The sequence below is a fragment of the Haliaeetus albicilla genome, chromosome 9 (genome assembly GCF_947461875.1).
Source record: "Haliaeetus albicilla chromosome 9, bHalAlb1.1, whole genome shotgun sequence".
In the NCBI taxonomy this organism is placed as follows: Eukaryota; Metazoa; Chordata; class Aves; order Accipitriformes; family Accipitridae; genus Haliaeetus; species Haliaeetus albicilla.
Genome location: NC_091491.1, coordinates 31,957,486 through 31,974,731, shown reverse-complemented (window position 1 = coordinate 31,974,731; position 17,246 = coordinate 31,957,486).

Sequence of the window (17,246 nt, the reverse complement as noted above, 5' to 3'; positions counted from 1 at the left end):
TTAAAAAAATCAGATCCCCTTTCTTTATTTTGTGGGGTGGAGGGATGATGCTAGAATGATGTTTGTGCCACTGTCACAAGCTCTACCGTAGTCTGTGGTCAGCAATGTCCCAGCCCCACTGTCCCTATGTGCCCATGAGGTGCCCTGTGCTGTGTGCATTGGGTTGCAGCCTTTTTTCCCCCTTTGTTGCATTAAACAGTAAGGTAGGAACAAGCCTGGGCTATTCAGCTATGTCTTCCCTGAAGTAACACAGAATAAATAACTCCCTTGGGCAGCCTTTGGGAGAGCTCCCTGGAAAATGGAAAAGGCTGAAACCAGCTTTTTTAACAATCCCTGCCATAGCTCCACCACCAGCCTCTTTGACTTTGTGATTTATTTCTTTTCAGGAGTGAGCTAGACCATGAAATCACTTTGAAGTTTTGCTCCTGAGACGAAACATCAGGAAAGTATTAATACAACCTTTTTTTTTTTTTTTTTGTGATAGAGGAAAAAAAGAAAACCAAGGCAGAAATAAGAAGAGCTCCTGCAGAGTTGTTTACTCTAGATTAAACTGTCCCAGACTCTCCGGATCTTAACAGCTTTAGCTGAGGAACAGCCTGAAAGTGATTAATTTATAAGGTGACAAATATCACTTGCAGGCAAGAGGCAATTCGACTGTTTGGCTGAAAGCGAAGAGACTGTAAACAGGTTGTTTCACTATGTGAACAATATATTCACTTTCAAGTTGGGGGCAGAATTCAGAGCTCTGGATACTTTGGGGTTTTGTATCAGACCCAGAGCCCGATAGGTCTGTAGCTTTGCCAGTCTCGCCGATGGTCTTTTACCAGCTGATGGCCATTCACAGCTATGCGTGGCCTGAAGGTCACATAAACCCCTGAGAGCTGCCACAATGAGTGACTCAAGCAAAACTCTGCTGGGTTGTTCTGGCCAAGCAGGGGGGGATTTTCAGAGGGAAGGCAGGGACGCAGCAATGCCTGTGCAGCAATCTGCAAATCCCAGTGCCTGGGGGGGGCTGGAGCCGCTTCCTCGGTGCAGGCAGAGTCACCTGTCTCACAAGTTATCCCCCCGAAAGCCAGATCATCTCTCAGGACTAATTACATTAATTGTGCCTGGATGAAAGCAGACACACGCCGCTTAATTTATTCTTCCTGTATTGCAGTTGATTGCTTGTTATTCTATTACCCCCCCACTGGATAGATCTTGCACTCAATTATTACACTGATGACCTGCCTTTGCTGCTAATGCAACGCTCTTGTTTCCTCTTCACTACAACAGCCTCTGAAATAACATAACGCGTCAGTTCTGTGCAGCGGCACATGGGGCCGGCCGTTGTGCAGCTCCCACGAGCAGACGCTGAGCGATTCTGGCAGCATAAGACACGATCCTTCTGCGATATGGGTTTAATGAAACATTCTGCAAGTTGGAGTTGTCTCTGCTGCTGTCCCCAGGCCCCGTGTTTTGACCAGACACCAGAGGCTTGAGAATTATTGATCTGGGTAAGGCGGGGAGTTGTCAACAAGGTTGTTCCCTCCAGCAGAAGGAGTGATCTTGCAGGAGGTATATGAAGGCATTGGCTCACTCCTTGTATCTACTGTGGCCTTCCCATATGTCTTCATGGTAAGATATGCTCTGGCTCAACTAAGATAGTAATTTGAGGAAGGCTGAGGACTGTAGGAAACACAAGCAGTTGGCAACCCACCGTCAGGATGTGGGATGCCTTTGTAGCCCAGCAGATCAGACAATGGGGTGCAATAAAGACCAAGCCTTGAGCTGTCTTCTTCCAAATCATGTTGACTTGGAAAATCACTCCTTCCCCCCCTGCAGCTGTGACATACCTTTTGTGTAGTGAGATGGGAGTACCAGTTTGCCATCCAGAGCCCCAGTTTTAACCTTTTGCATGGTCTGGCCAAGCTCAGCAGGGAAGTGTATCACAACCATGCAGACTGAATGAGACCCTGGAGGAGGCACGTCTGCAGAGCAAAAGATGCTCATCCTGCCACAGTGATTTGCTTTCAGAGGACACCTGTCTTGAGCTGTCCACTGAGCATCTTGTGTCCAGGGTGGTTTCCTCCCTTCTCATGCTCTCTGAGGAGGTTTGTCTCCAATGTCTGCAGTGTCTGGCAGCTCCCTTGCACCCTCTGTGTTGCTATGCCCACGTTGCAGAAGCAACATGCTGGAAATTGCTTGCTTCCCCCCCCCAAACTGTTTGGGACAGACAGGTATGGAAGAGTGAGAGACTCTGCAGAAGGGTGCAGGGTCACTCCAACCATGCTCCAAGCAGAACCACACTCCCTCTCCCCAGCCTGAGTGAAGCCTTGTTGCTCCTTAATAGAGTGCCTGAAGGGCCTGGGTGGTTTTCCCTTCCTCACTGCCTCCTTCACAAGTGATGTATTTCAAAACAAGTTTTCCCAGTTCATAGCTACCCGTTACAGAGGAAACCCCTTCCCCAAGGCAATGATTCTCTGACTCAATTGCTTTGTTTATATCGCTGGCTGCAAACAGGATTTCAGAAGCTGGGCTCCAACTTGTCTCCTTCTAATAACGTCTCAAAAAAGACTGGTTTGAAGGAGGTTCCTGAAGGTTACTACATCTCCAGGTCTCAGCAATGTTCATTTGCTCTCTGCTAAAGGCAGCGCTCGGGTTGGTTTTAGGGAGCTGTGACCATCACAGGGCTATCGGACAGACCCTGTGCAGGGGTGGGGAATGTCTGCTTCCCTGCACTGGAAAATGTAGAAGCAGATTCTCCTCAAAACTCAGCCTCTGAATGGCAGTTAAAAGGTGTGCTGGGGCAGGTCCTTCCAAACCATGGCCAAAACCCATTAACTGAGCCTCCTTCTGCTGCCAGTGGCATTTTATCCGCTCTGTGAATTCACAATCAAGGACTTGATCTTGGCCTTCAATAATGACCATCTGTCTGGCTGCTCAGCCCCCTGGGGGCATCCCTGCTGCTCTTCCAAACTTTCTCCCATGGACCAGCCGATAAAACATCCCTGACGCTAACAACTGGTCTCGGAGATGTTTTATTCCCCCTTCACATAATGTCCTAGTTTCTCATAAATGCAGGAAGATGCAGCCTCCAGTTCTGCGTGGTACAGAAGTGCCATTAGGGCAGTCGGCACGAGCACTGAGCAGCAGGCAATTTAGGATGATAGTGTGCTAAAACAGTTGAGCAACCCACTGTCAATTCAAAAGCTTTCTGGCAGCTCTCTCTTCATTTTCGAGATGTCTATCTTAACAGACCTATAAAGGAATGGATTAGTAGAGATAAATTGGATAGCAACTTGGCCTAGAGTGTCAGCAAGGCTAGATTATGGCTCTCTGATGCTATGTAATGCTTGGTAATGCTGTCAGAGGTTTCTCCCAGGTCCTGAAAGAGGCTTTTGTGAGGCTTTGCCCAGAGCACGGGGGCCAGAGGGGAGCAGGCAGTGCCCTGTGCTGAGCTTCATGGTGGTGGTTTGAGGCTGTTTTGCACCCAGGTGCTGCCCTGTCCTTGTCTGGCTACGCTGGCTGCCAGGACCCCAACCTTCTCCACGGGCACTGGAAAGAGAAAGGGGGTCTGTCAGAGCACAAGGAGGACTTCAGGCTTGGTGCCATCTCCAACTTTCTCCCTGAAGACATCATTCCTCCTCCCTGGCTGCCTGCAAAGCTGAGGGAGGACCCCCTGTGAATTTATCCTGTTTGAAGTCCTGAGAGGCAGCGAGCCCTCCAGCGTGGGCGAACCCGCCTTGGCGCTTCTACAATTCCCTGTGATCCTTACTCTCCTCTCTGATCTTGTCCAGATGCCACCACCGCTTGTTAAATGCAGCACATTTTGCATCTTTGCATCCAGCTGCTTAGCATCATCCAGCTTCGATATGAAGAGCTTCACAGTGGAGGATATCTGTGAGCACGTTCCTTTCTGCCCATAAATACAGATTTTTTTTTTCCTTCTAAACCCTGTCTATATGAACTCCATTCTATTTACTCCATTACCCACAGGCAAATTGTAAAATTATAGCCCTGTACTTCGGTTGGGAGGCTGTGCTTTGAGCAGCCGCTGCAGCTCAGAAACTCCTATTAACGCTGTGCTATGAAGGGGAGGGCTGGGGACCAGGGAGCCTCTGATTACTCAAGATAAAAATGATGGGAAATGCTCCAAGAGGAATGTACTGAAAAGGTTCCCCAGTCTATTAACCACCGAGATTGGGGTGTGTACTGAAGCTACTCAGTTTAAACCTTATTTGCCACTCTAGGGGATTTTGCTCACTTTCCTCATTTAATCCACTTACTTCTGTAGGCAGACAGACAGATGGACAGGGACTGATCCCTCTCTCACTCCTCACCACGATATCTGCTGAGTTCCCTCTGCCTGACACCATCATTTAGTGGCCTCTGCCTGCATTACTTTAAGGTGTTCAAAGTTGTTCTTTGATAGATAAATCCTCCTGCAGCTTAAACTGCCAAATCTGAAATAGTCCTGGCTGGAGCAGGGATTAAGCAGCAAACCCTTATTTATTTTCTTCTTGGTGCTCAAAACAGACCGTTCCTGCCGTTCCTATGAGGCATTGCTGGTCCTGCCCCTGCAGGCTCATGCTCTGCTGGGGGCACTTCTGGCACCATCTTGCCCTGGGAATTGAGAAATGATCCCCCAGCTGTGTGTGGGGATGCCCTGGGGGATGGCTGGGGACCACATAGGAACTGGGGAAGTAAAACGGCCTCGTCTGTCCATGAAATTTCCCATCATTGTGCTTTTCATCTACTTGCATTAAGAGCGCTTTTATATCTGGATGGAAACATCCTTGGGCATAACTATTTTATGAATATGCTGGTTTTTAGCAAAATACACTAAATCTGAACATTGACTTGTATTCACCGTACATCTGGGAGGTGTTTTGGAAACCACCTAGCAGTAATCTGGCCTCTGACCCTGCTCAAAATGGGAATACCCAGAAAAATCTATGAAAGATGGTATCTGGGGTCCAAACTGGCAGGTAATGGAGTCTTCAGCGCTAATAACTTCATGCCCTTTTGTTGACTGGCAGCTTCAAAATTGAATGTCTCTGGTTGTTGCTCTTGGGAGCAGAGCTTCCTGTGGCTGTTCCTCAGCAAACAGTGATTAAACTGCATCTTTATGCTGCCAGAAAAAAAAAGGTGGAGGAAAAAAAGCAGCTTTGTAAACAAGCTCTCAGGAGAAGCCCTCCAGCTTGCCCTGCTCACCTTGTGCATTCAGACAGTGAACACCAGCCTCCTTCTTCCAAATTCTGAGGTTCACTTAAAAATTGCCAGACTGAACAGGTTTTTTTATTTCAAACACAGCTGGGAAACTCATTTGTTGTTTTGATTTTGCCACTGTTCAGGTTCTTATTTTTCCAGCTTGACTGTGAGCTGCACTCGCAGAGGAGAGCAGAGACAGGGTACTTGGAGCCCTGGCTGCACAGGGCGAGGATGTGGGGATCACTCATTATCCAGGTAAAGCTCTCTGCTTGCTCGTTTTCTCTCTTGGTTGGTCAGAGACGCTGCACCCCAAATGGGAGCTGCTTTGGCCAGACCTAATAGGGTGCTAAAGTACAGCAGGGCCATGTGGTATCACTCCTGACACACAGAGTTACTGCCCGAACGCAGCCAGTGATCCACTCCCAGCACATCGTTTCCCTGAATTTCCCTGCTGAGCAGCTCTTCTGCTAGAACATTTGGAAATGAGACACCCGTGCATGCCATAAACGAGCAATCACATTTTTTGTTTGATTTGCTATCCTCTGACTTTTTTCTCCTCTTTTCTCCATTTTCACTTCGAGGGACTCAGGACCAAGATGTGACTACAAAGGATGTGACACAGCAGCCACCTACAACTGCCCCATCCCCATGCAGGGGCTCTGGAGCAGGCACTGGCTGCGAGGTCGAAGCAGATGCTGATAACAATAAACACTGAGATTAAACCCAGAAGAATCAGTCATTTTCCTTATGCCCTTCAAATGAAGCCCATTCCTGTTGAACAGGGGCTCATTATTGCAGCATCACGAGAGGAGGGATGTTGCCATATAGCTAATGTGATGATTTCAGGTACAGTTGCTGATGCCTGATTAAACATCTCTGGGATCAGGCAGACTGCTTGGATTGAACGGGCCATTATTCTATCCCACTAATAGCAGACTCACAGAAGCACGTTATAATTAAAACCAGAATAGATGTCATCGCTAAACTTTGATGAGAAGAGCTTCTGGCTTTGTGCACATCCAGGCATGTCAGGTGAAATGCAGAGGACAGATTCTGCAGCACCCTCTGTTTTGGCACATGGGAGCACTTTGTACTTGTGCTGCATTGGGGGAATTAGGAATATAAAATATAAGGTAATTTCAGAGACTTGAAGGAGTAGACTAGCTATATTGCTATTGCCTTAACTGATGATAACACCTGCCATGTCCTTGATTCAAAGAAGCTAGCACGGGAGGTGGGTGGTAGGACCCTGAGTCTCAAGCCCTGCTGTGGGTTTGGGGATGCACTTGAGCGCTGTGGGCAGCCCTGGTCTCCACACTGATGTAGGATGAAGGGGGTTAGAGGGGCTACAGGGAAGACTGTAGTGATGCAGGGGATGGGAGAGCTGCCTTATGAGGAGAGAATAAAAAAGCTGAGACTCTTACCAGGGAGAGGAGAAGACTTGTGAGGGATGAAATCATGAAGGTTTTAGGTAAGGTGACTGCCGACTTGTTCACCACATCCCACAGCACAGTCACTGAAACTAGCAGGATACCAATTTAAACCAGGTACAAGGTGGCAGGTTTTTGCACAGAGGTAGCACATTTCCAAAACACGTTGCCTGGAGATTGTGGAGGCTGACAGTGTCAGCAGGGTCAGTGTGGCTGTTTGTGCAAGAGCCAGTGTTATTGTGGCTGTCCTTCAACCTATGGCACAGGGCAGAAACAGCACAGAGCACAGCACTACCCCGCTGCTCAGTGCTCAGCAAACTCTCCTTGTTTCTCAGTGTAAGCTATTCAAGTAAAGGCTGTAAAATTCCTGGGGCTGCTTTGCAAGTGGGATGTTTGTCATGATCAGCGTGGGGTGTCACTTAAAACCTGATTCATCCGGATCCCCCTGGAATGACATGTTTAATATGAATTATTTTTTATCCTCCAGCAATTTTCTGACTGCTCCTCTCTATAGATCTGCGAGATATAGAAAATGGCATATATCTCCGTTCATGCAGCCAATGTGGAAATTAAACAACTTGCTTCCTCAAGGGACACATTTTTCCCCCAGGCAGGAGCCCAGGTAGCAGAGCTGTCAGGCTGCTTCATCGCTTCTGGTTGCAGAGACACAGCCCTGATCAAAGCCCCTTGGGGACACAAGCCGTTTGTGTCCAGCAGCCCAGGTAGCACCCCTTCAGTTCAGTGCAGCGGGCTTCCACCTCTCTTTCCCTGAGATAAAAGCCAGCTGGGGATGCTCCAGTGCAATTCCTGCATCATGAGATCCCTGAACCTTTTTGTAAAGGTGAAGCCCCCAAAGTTTTACACGAGGCATAAGAAAATGGATTCATTTGCTCATCCCATCCACACCGCCCTGTTGTACCCAGCATGGGTCATTTCCCAGAGCTTTTCCTCTTGGAAGAGTTTTCCATCATTTCTCTGGGTTTTGTCCTCCAGCCCTCACCCTGGCTCAGTACCATCTCGCTAGTCCCGCTCAGATTTCCCTCTCTGAGCTGGAGATGCTGCCCCATCATCAAGGGGGCTGCTGTGCCCCAAAGTCCCACCAGGGAAGGCAGCCCTATGGCTGGGGAGTCCCTGGCCCGTTTGCAGTCTGCAGTAGCAATACATGGAAAAAGCCCTGAGCAGGACCAAGGTTTACAGGCTGAGCAATGCATGGGTCTGGGTCTGGAGGAGGACCATTGCCTGCTCCGCAGGGCTCAGTGCATACCAGACACGCATGACAACACTGTGTAATGAGTCCGTGTGAGTCTCTGCATGTGTCCACCCCATTTGCTTGCCCCTGTGAGTACATATGTTTGCAAGCACACGTGTGAGCCTGCGTGTCCAGACTCTTAACCCCATTTCTCTGGGAAGAAGCCACTCAAGAGCTCTTTCCAAGTAACATTTCCAATAAAGAAACCTGCGTAAATGGTGCGTAAAGCTTTTATGAATCAAGCCCTTAATCAGAACTTCAGGTTTCCAAGCACATCCTTCAGGCCTAACAGCCCTTTAATGCATTCATCACATTAAGAGTTAATTTACAACACGCGGTTTGAGACAAGCTCTCGGCCCTTCGGTAAGGATCCGCCTGAAGTGCGAGCCATGCGTTAACAACCCAAATGTATTCTGCTCTCAGGAAAAAAAAATTACCCTTGATATTTTTGCCCTTCAAGGGAGACTCTGGGCTGTGGAACAACATAGAAATGGTGTGACGGGACCACCGCCGCGTTCATGAATTTTAGATGCCTGAGAGAAATTATCTATTTTGCCGGACCCTTGCTGGGCTCAATCAGTTCCTCCGTGGTTGGTGACAATTAAGAGCCAGTATGATGCAAAGAGGATATTTTAGACGCTGCTTGACACCAAGGCTCCCATCCCACTAGCTTTGGTCTCTTCTCTACCTCCCAGGACATGTCCCTTCTCTCTCCTTCCCCCAAAAGGATCAGCATGGTTGACATGTTCCCAGTTTCCAGGAAATGGGCTTTCATGTCCAAAGGTTGTGTGTTTCAATGCAGAAATGATAATTATGTTGGAAGGAGAGGAGTTCATTGCCTAACTCCATCTGCCCATGCAGGACGTTGGGAAGTCTTGTGGCTGAACTGCGGAACGCTTTGTTCCATGCAGAGTGGGTATCAGAAAGGCAGATCTTCCCGCATGTCTCACTTTTCTTCCTCTCTCTCTTTTCTAAGCAGATAACAATTTCCAGACCATTTTTCTCTTTTGAGACAGTACTATTCTGGAGCAAAGCCACAAATCTGCTGGTGAAATAAAAAGGCCATGCAAAGAGCTTTGTTAAGCAGCATCTTTCCTGGGGAGATCTCGCAAAGCTTTGCAAAGTTTGCAGATCCAGAAGGTCACAATAGTAGCACTCAATATGGTGGTGTCCCCATGTCCTCTTTTGTCTTCTCTCTCATCGTAACAGGTCAAAAACTGAGACACAGGGGACATGAAGGGAGATTACAACACCATACTGCCAGCACTACAACAATCTCCCCCCTCCTCAGTCCCACTGTCCCCCTTTGCTGCACCAGTAATGCTGCATGGCACAGCTCCCTGCCTCAGCCTGTCACATCCCAGCTGCAGACGTGGGCTCCACTGCATTCAGTAGAGTCATACCAGCAGAAAGGAGATGATAATCAGCTGTACCCCTAGTAGAGATGGCCAGAAAAGCTTTACAGTTTTGGATGAAAAAAGGCTATTTTAATTTAAATGAAAATCTTTTTCAAAACATATCAATTTCAGCACAATATTGTCTAGGAAAAAGAGGCTCAAATTATCCTGTATTCATATGCTGGCATTGGATGATTTCCGTTTTTCATCTGTTTTGATTCAAAACCAAACCCACAGTTTATAAGAGAGAGAGAGAGAAATATCTCATATAGCTTTAAAGGTCAAAGCAAACTGAAGCTCGAATTCACTAAAACTAAATGTTTTAATTAAAACAGTTTTATAAGTTAGTAACATTGGAAAAGTTTAAAACTTTGGGTTTTTCTACTTCAGAACTGGAAAAAAAGAGAAGGATTTGTGGAATTTTAATGAAAAAAACATGGAGTTCCAACCCTGATCTTCTACTGACAGACTGACATGAGGAACACAGGAACCTTCACATCCCTCACCTGCTTGATTTGGACTGGAGAATTGGACATACCCCTTCCACAAAAAAAGCCTTACTTATCTGTTATCTCTCTCTCTCATTGGCCCCTGCTCAAATTGCTCCACTTTTCCACAAGGTAAATAGAATAGATCTGTTACACTTTGCCTGGGCCCTGCTTAGAGTATCATCCCTCCAGCAATAAATTTTCCCCTGCCTTGGTCTGACTCATTTTAAACAGCCAGTGATGAAGATGACATTGCTTTTGCTAGGCAAAGTTTGCTCAATCTTCCTGCCAAAACCCCCATTCCTTGATATGTAATTTCGTTCCCAGCCTCTGCTCATTCCTCCTGTTGTGTCTGCCTTGGTGTCCCTTGCTCAGCAGAGAGTCTCTGCCCGCGAGCATCTTCTCAACATTGCAAAGCCTGGCTCACAACTGGGGACATATGCTCTCTTCGCTTTTGTACGAGGATCTCCGTTAGCTAATGCCAGCTACTGAGGTTTTCCTGTGTTTATAGAAGATGGTGAAAGCCGTATGGTGTGATTGGGAAAGCTTCAATTTCCCAGCCTGGGCAAATACTCTGTTGACTTCTGCAACAGAGCACAGACAAGTTCTCTGCTGCGCAACAGGCAGACAAATAATCCTCGCGCAATTTATCGCAACTCTCTTGATCCAGTCTTTGAATTTGGGAGCCTTATATCATGTAAATACGTATGAAAGCCTATTAGCTTCTTTGATCATATTAACCTGCCTCTGTGCACAATTAGTTTGAAATCTTTGTCTGAAAAGCTCCATATTAGCGTAAGAAGAGACGCAGGGGAGGGATTCAGGCTGTCAGAAGAAAATGACTTGAGAAGATGAAAATTTTGTACAATTACGTGATTCAAACATAATTCTTGCTAGTCTAACATGGAAACCAAGTCCAACTGTATCGTAAAGAGCTCTAGGATGTTGCTGAGCCCTTGGCTAGGCTTGTCTTGGGGCAGACACAGTGCCTGGCTGTGGGTGGACACAGCACAGAAGAGAAGATGATGTCAAGGCCTTGATATTAAAGAATTTATGATCTTATCAGTGGCTGGTATAAAAAATTCCGGATTAAATGCTGGGTTTCCAGTCCAGTATCTTCTCTTATCCATGGGATGATTGCTCAATTTCTGGAGGGAACCAGTTTTGTGTTCTTTGAAAATGTGTTGATCAACTCATGGGATGGAAGTTTTTGTATACTGCAGTTTCACTTTGGCTGTTGACCGTATCAATTTCATTGCCTTGAATACCCTTGTCCAGAAGGGATGTCCATCCTGTTTTCTCCAAACACTGCCTGAGATCATCCTTTGAGTAAGCTACAAAGAAGCTCACTATCCTTGTGAGATCAGTCTGGCTTCTGCTGGAATGGATCCCATCTCCTCTCCCCCACATGGACTATTCACCTAACCATTTATCATTTTTAGCCTCTCCAATTAGGTGAAAGGATCAAGACAATGACAGTGTTGTTTCTCCTATACAAGGCATGGGAATTACTGCTTCTACTCATAGATTTCTGCCTCTGCCTTCGTCTTACTGCTCGAGGTGGCTGGAACTGCAACCTCCCAAGGGAGATATAAAACCCCTCAAAGCCACTTCTCCACTTGTGCAATAGCAGCAGAGTCTCTTATCTGCAAAGACCATATAAGCAGTAAAATACTCCATCTGAGCTGGGCACAGCCAAGTTTCCAGTGTAATTAAATGTGAGGATCAGCTATGGGGGAAGAGAAGAAATCTAACCCTGTTGAATGAGGGTATTCCAGAGGGAGCTGGTTAAAATAATCCATGAGGCTAATTAGCCATGTTATTTTCTTGTTATTCCTTGGACCCCTGCATGGTGTCAGATGTTTGATAGTGGCTATTCTCCAATCACCAGCAAAAGGAAACAAAGAGCATCCTCTAAGCACTCTGCTGGGAGAAAGTTCGTTATACCGCATCTTCATCTGTGCAAGACCCAGTGAGATCAGCATCTTTACACGGTTCCTTGGTCTGTCAGTGCTACTAAAACACAGCGGTTCTCCTTGTTTCATGTTTCTGACAGTGCCGATATGCTCTGGTCTTCCTGGAAAAAGCCCACCCCACACTGCTTGAAAAATCTGCTAAGCTCCTTTCTCTGCAACTCACACTGCTGTCACATCCTTAGCTGACAGTCAGTCTACACAATTAGAATTAGGTGCTTTGTTTTTCAAGAGGGAGATGGAGGCAGAGATGAAAGAGCTACACATGCCACATGTTTTGCATTTGCACACATGCTGATTTAGCCTCTTGCAAAGGTTGAAGCGGAGCAGCAAAGAGGCTCTTCTGGCCATGCTAAAGGACCTTGTTGGCAAACGGACCTGGGTCCTGACATTGCCTCACTGAGCCCTCTATGTATTTTGTGTGGGGGAGTGCACTAAGGTGGTTAGAGGAGAATGTAAGTCTCTTGCAAACCTAACTAGAGTTTGGGAAATGTTCACCGGAATATGGCATCCTGGTTTGTGCCAGACAGCAAACTGTTGGCTTAAAATACCCCAGCCAAGTGTTTTGGTGCACAGACCTAAACCTTCAGAAGTGGGAGGAACTAGACATAGAAGAAACTCAATGGTCATCAGTTACTTGGCACCTGGCTCTTTCAGAGGATGTGAGACCTCATCTTAGGCAGAAAATGTGCACGTTACAGATTGAGTCCAATTTCAGACCTGTTCTTGTGCTCCTAGATGTAAACGGAGTGTAATAACAGGCAGCAAACAGCAGCAGGGAGACAGGGGGATTGCTCCTGTTCATATAGGCAGAGGAGATGGTTCCCCATGGTTGCATGCACTTTCAGCAAAAGCAGTGCAACTTTGGGATGGGCTGTGGAAAAGCTATATGCCTTGGACAATTTGATGGGGGATGATACTGGGAATAATGATAGCATCTGAGCATTGTCATGCTTCTCTCCTAACTGAGCTGAGTGACCTGTATGCTTTTTGGCACCATGGGAGACTGTTTGCTAAATGAGACAACAGCTAGGCATTTCCAGGCTTGTCATAATTTGGGGAATTGTAAAGAAATAAATTATTTACCAGCTGAATAGAGAAAAGAGAGGAAAATAGCAGGGATTGCAAACACCTGATATATCTTTTCTCTTCTCCCCTGTTAGTAATGGTTCTATGAGCAGTGATAATTCAGGAGCAGCCCTTTACCTCCACAGCCGACGGAGATGATTTTCCAATTAGCCAAACTTTCAGGTTACCTCCTGTGAGCGCTGTGGAGAACTCACCAATGTGTTATGCAGCCCTGCTTGTCATTTCCACCCTTTCAACTCACCTTGCTGCCTGCTCCTTCTTGCAGAAACCACGAGAGCCAGGCACAGGTTCATACATGGACATGTCCTTGTGTCCAGCAAAATGCCAGAGAGCTGCTTTACAACAGTTGTGGCACTGAGGAACAAATGAAGGTAAAGGGAGCTCTGCTTCTCTGTCTGGGGCTTGCCCTGAGTGTTGGACCCCTGCAAATGCTACTGGATCAAGGCAGTTCCAGGGACTGCTGCAGCAAAGGGGTCGGGCTCAGGGAGAGGATCTGCTGGTCCCCAAGCAAGGAGGCACCCAGTGTGCTCAGCAATCCCTTTAGCTCAATCAGCTCCTGCAGGGCCACAGAGAAACCTGACTGTCCAGGTGAAAACTAAAGAAACCCACTGCCTCATTTACAGCAGTGATTCCTTGCTGACAGATGCAAATCGCCATAGCCTTATGGGTGGATCTTGCTCTGAGCACACTTGGTCTATGAATACCAGCTTATCTAATACATTTTCTTCCCTGAATCTGTATCTCGGAGGCTTTCATGGGGCTTTTCCAACACGGCCTGCAGGACCTTCTGTGCCTGCCAAAGTGCCCTGGCTGGAGGGGACCCAGGTCTCCATACAGGCTGTTCTGAGTTAGTCTTGGAGTTGCAGCAGGGCCAGGACTCTTCAAGTTTGCAGGTGTCCAACAGCCTGAACACTGATGGGAAACCTCCCTAAAAATATATGGTCCATTCAATCAGGAGTGCTCACTGGATTTCTGAGTGGAGTTTTCTGAACTGTGTGGTCCAGAAAGTCAAAAGAAATGGTCAGATTAGTATTTCTAGTGCTAAGAATTTACTAAAATCCCCTGCTTCTCTGTTGCTTGGCTTCCCCTGACCAAAGACCAACATGCAACCAGACTTTCTACTGCCTTTAATCTTCCTGAGACTCAGAGAAGTAAAATCCCAGGGACTGACTTTCAGCTTTTTCTTTTGTAAGGACTCAAACCATCCCTTCCTTGGGGTCTGCGAGGATGCTTACTCCAGTGACCTGCCTGGGCAAAGAAGCATGCTGGGGACAGGATAAGAAATAACCATAAGGAGGCAAGTGTCACCCAATGAAAAATACTGCTCTGTTCTGCTAACCTTTAACTTTCCAATGAAATAGCTACCTCTTCTGTCTGGTGGCAGGTGACCCATAGCCAGTCTGCCTGTGTGATGGGCTCAGGGGGCTGGAGAGGCGATAATCCTTAGAGGTGTGAGCACAGAGTCAGGACATCACTTGTGTACCTGAGCTACAGTCTGCTTTCATCACCGCTAAGCGCTGCCACACGTGTTAGCAACACGATGGGGAATCTCTCAGGGGTGCCTGTCCTTGGGCACCAGCACTTGCTCTTGCATGAGGATGCAGTCATGCAAAGTGGCCTCTCAGCATGAGGCACGTACCTGTTACCAAAGCACTCTGAAGAAAGCTAAGGTTCTCATTATTTTCTGAGCCTGGCGACAGCGCTGTTGCTTCATCATCTGAGGCTCTTTCTTGTGCTTCTGAGGAGCTGACAGGAGTCCACCCACTCCCAGTCAGTGGGGAGAGCTCCTGAATAAGCACCCTGCAGCTATGTGCACTCCTGCAGGGCCCAGCTTGATCCCTGAATTGTTTTACAGACCAGGGCTATATTCACACCACCAATAAGCAGCCATGTAAGGAGGACTCTGGAGAATATCCTGGAGACCTAATCCTGGCTAGATCTATGCCAAAGATGAACTCACAGCCCATGGTAGTGTCTCTAGCCCAGGCAGCCTTTTCTAAATGGATACTGAAAGGCAAATAAAGGTGGTGAAGAGCAGCTGGAAACAGGGAAATACCTCAGCTGTTTGATCAGAGCTGTCTTGATATTTCCTTTAGGTGTGGAAATTGTAATTAAACTTTTATCCTCATCCCTCAGTGGGTTTTGGTTCAAACCCTGTAGGTCACTTTGATGAAGCAACGGTGCTGCTCTGCAGATCCCAGAGAGTAAGTGGCTTCTCTACTGGACTATTTGCCTTGGTGGCATTTAGTCACATTTCTCACACTGGCAGCACCTTCAGCCTGACCCAATAGGGAACCCCTTCTGAAGAACATCACTGCATAAATACTGTAAATCACATTGGCCCCAGCAATGGGACTTGCAGGGATAGGTGTGTGCTGTGGGAGGGCAGAGTTTGGGAGAGGCATTGGAGAGCCAGGCTGCAAGTTGCTGGTATGCTAAAAGTCCCATTACTAAAGACTTAGCCTGAGTTTCTTGGGCATAATGGCATGCTTCCCAGTTATGATGCCTTCTTTCTGTGGGCTCCCAGAGTTGTAAGCCATGCCAGGTACCTCAAATGCTCTCAGATCTGCATATTGAAGTTTCTCAGAGATGAATTACCATGTATAATTGCCATGATGGATAACACGGCAAGGTATTGAACGGGGCCCTGGAGTCATTCAGGACCTACATTCGCCCCTTTTGTTCAGATGAAAAATTAAATGATTCTTAAAATAATAAATGTGCACCCTGGAGAGAAATACTCAGCTGCTCCCTCAAGAGGTGCAGTGCTGTTCATGTGTTGAGCAAGGAGTAATGAAGGTAATTGAAAAGTTATTACTTTGGGGGCAAATTTATCTTGGCTTGTATAGCCTTGCAAATACACTTGACTGGTGAAGAAATCCATGCACTGCAACAGGGAGAACAGCCGTGCTTTAGAAAAACCAGGCCATCAGATCTGGGGTCAGATTCTGCACTGCCTTTTTCTTTGTGTGATCACAAAGGTCTTGAGCTAATCCTGTGCCAACCAGTTGTACCGTGCTACCTGATCAGACCAGGGTGAGAGTGTGCAAGTTAACGTGTGTCACCTGGGCTGGGACAGGCTAAAACCTCTGCTGGCCAGGCCATGGAGGAGAACTCACTAAGATGCCAGCAACTGGTCAGGGAAACAGTGTGCTTGGATATGAACAGCAGCATAACCTCTGTATAGGAGAGGTTGGCCCTAGCCAACCTGTTGGCATTACTGAGTCACGTCAAGGGAGACCGCAAGGATTTGGCCATGTTTCCTCTCTCTGCTATCAGCCATTTGGTCTCTTCCATGGAATTTTGTCTTCTCTGTGGCTGTAGCCAAATGGTGGAGGTGGAAGTGGGATGGGAGGACCAGCAGGTGTGGGGAGGAGCGGCTGCACAATCTGGTTTGGAGCACACTGAGCTGGAGAAAGTCCGTGAGAAGCCACTGAGGTGGCAAAGGCAGATGTACGAGGTGAGGTGGAAGGGTTGGGTTTGAGCCTGAAGATGAGAAGGACAAGGAGCATCTCACTGATGGCTTCAGCCACTGATGAGGGAACCAAGAGGCTGGAGCTGGACTGACCTCAGAGATGCACAGCAACAGGACAAGAGGCCACGGGCATAGGCTACAGCAGGGGCAATGCCAATGGGGTATAATGGAAAAACAGCTTCATAACAAGTGGTGAGGTCCCAAGACAGGGCAGAGGTGGGGAAATCTCTGTCTTTGGGGGTACTAAAAACTCAGCAGGACAAGGCCCAGAGCAACATGACCTAACTTTGAAGTTGGCCCCTTTGTGCAGGGGGGGAGGACCAGAGACCTCCAGAGGTCCCATCCTGCCTCGGTTGTGCTGCTGCTTTGGTGCCAATTTGAAAAGAAGAGAAATTAAACTTTGCTAGTTCTGCAGAGGCCAAGGAAGATGCGGGAGCTGCACTCTGCCTCACTGGAGAGGTGTGTCTCAGACTAAGGTACAGCTGATGAATACTTTCTGGTTGTGCTAAAGGATTGAAAGGTTTTTCAGATTTCTCAGACTGGGCAATGACAGTGACTCTGTCCCCTGCAGCTCAGTGAGGGGTCGGAGTCTCCTACCAGACGGTGCATTGATTCCTTGAGGTGTTTTAAGAGATGGTGCAGGAACAGTTGCGTGAGCATCCAGTGTGTGAGTGGTCCCCCCTGCCCTGCACACCCTGAAGAGAGAATAGCAAGAAAAAAACAAAAGGGAAAATTCGCTCCTCAAAGTCTGCCTGGGAACTGGCCTGGCTGCAGGGAATTTCAAAGCAACACTTCAAAAAGGGGTTTTTGTTTCTTTTTTTTTTCCTGTTTGTTTTTAAAAATTAATTCAAATTAAGTGAAAGTTTTCACATGTTGTGTTTGGTTTTTTTAAAAAAGCTCTCAAATAATTAGAGTACTCAAAGTAAACAGGCTTTTCATGCTTTATTACCTG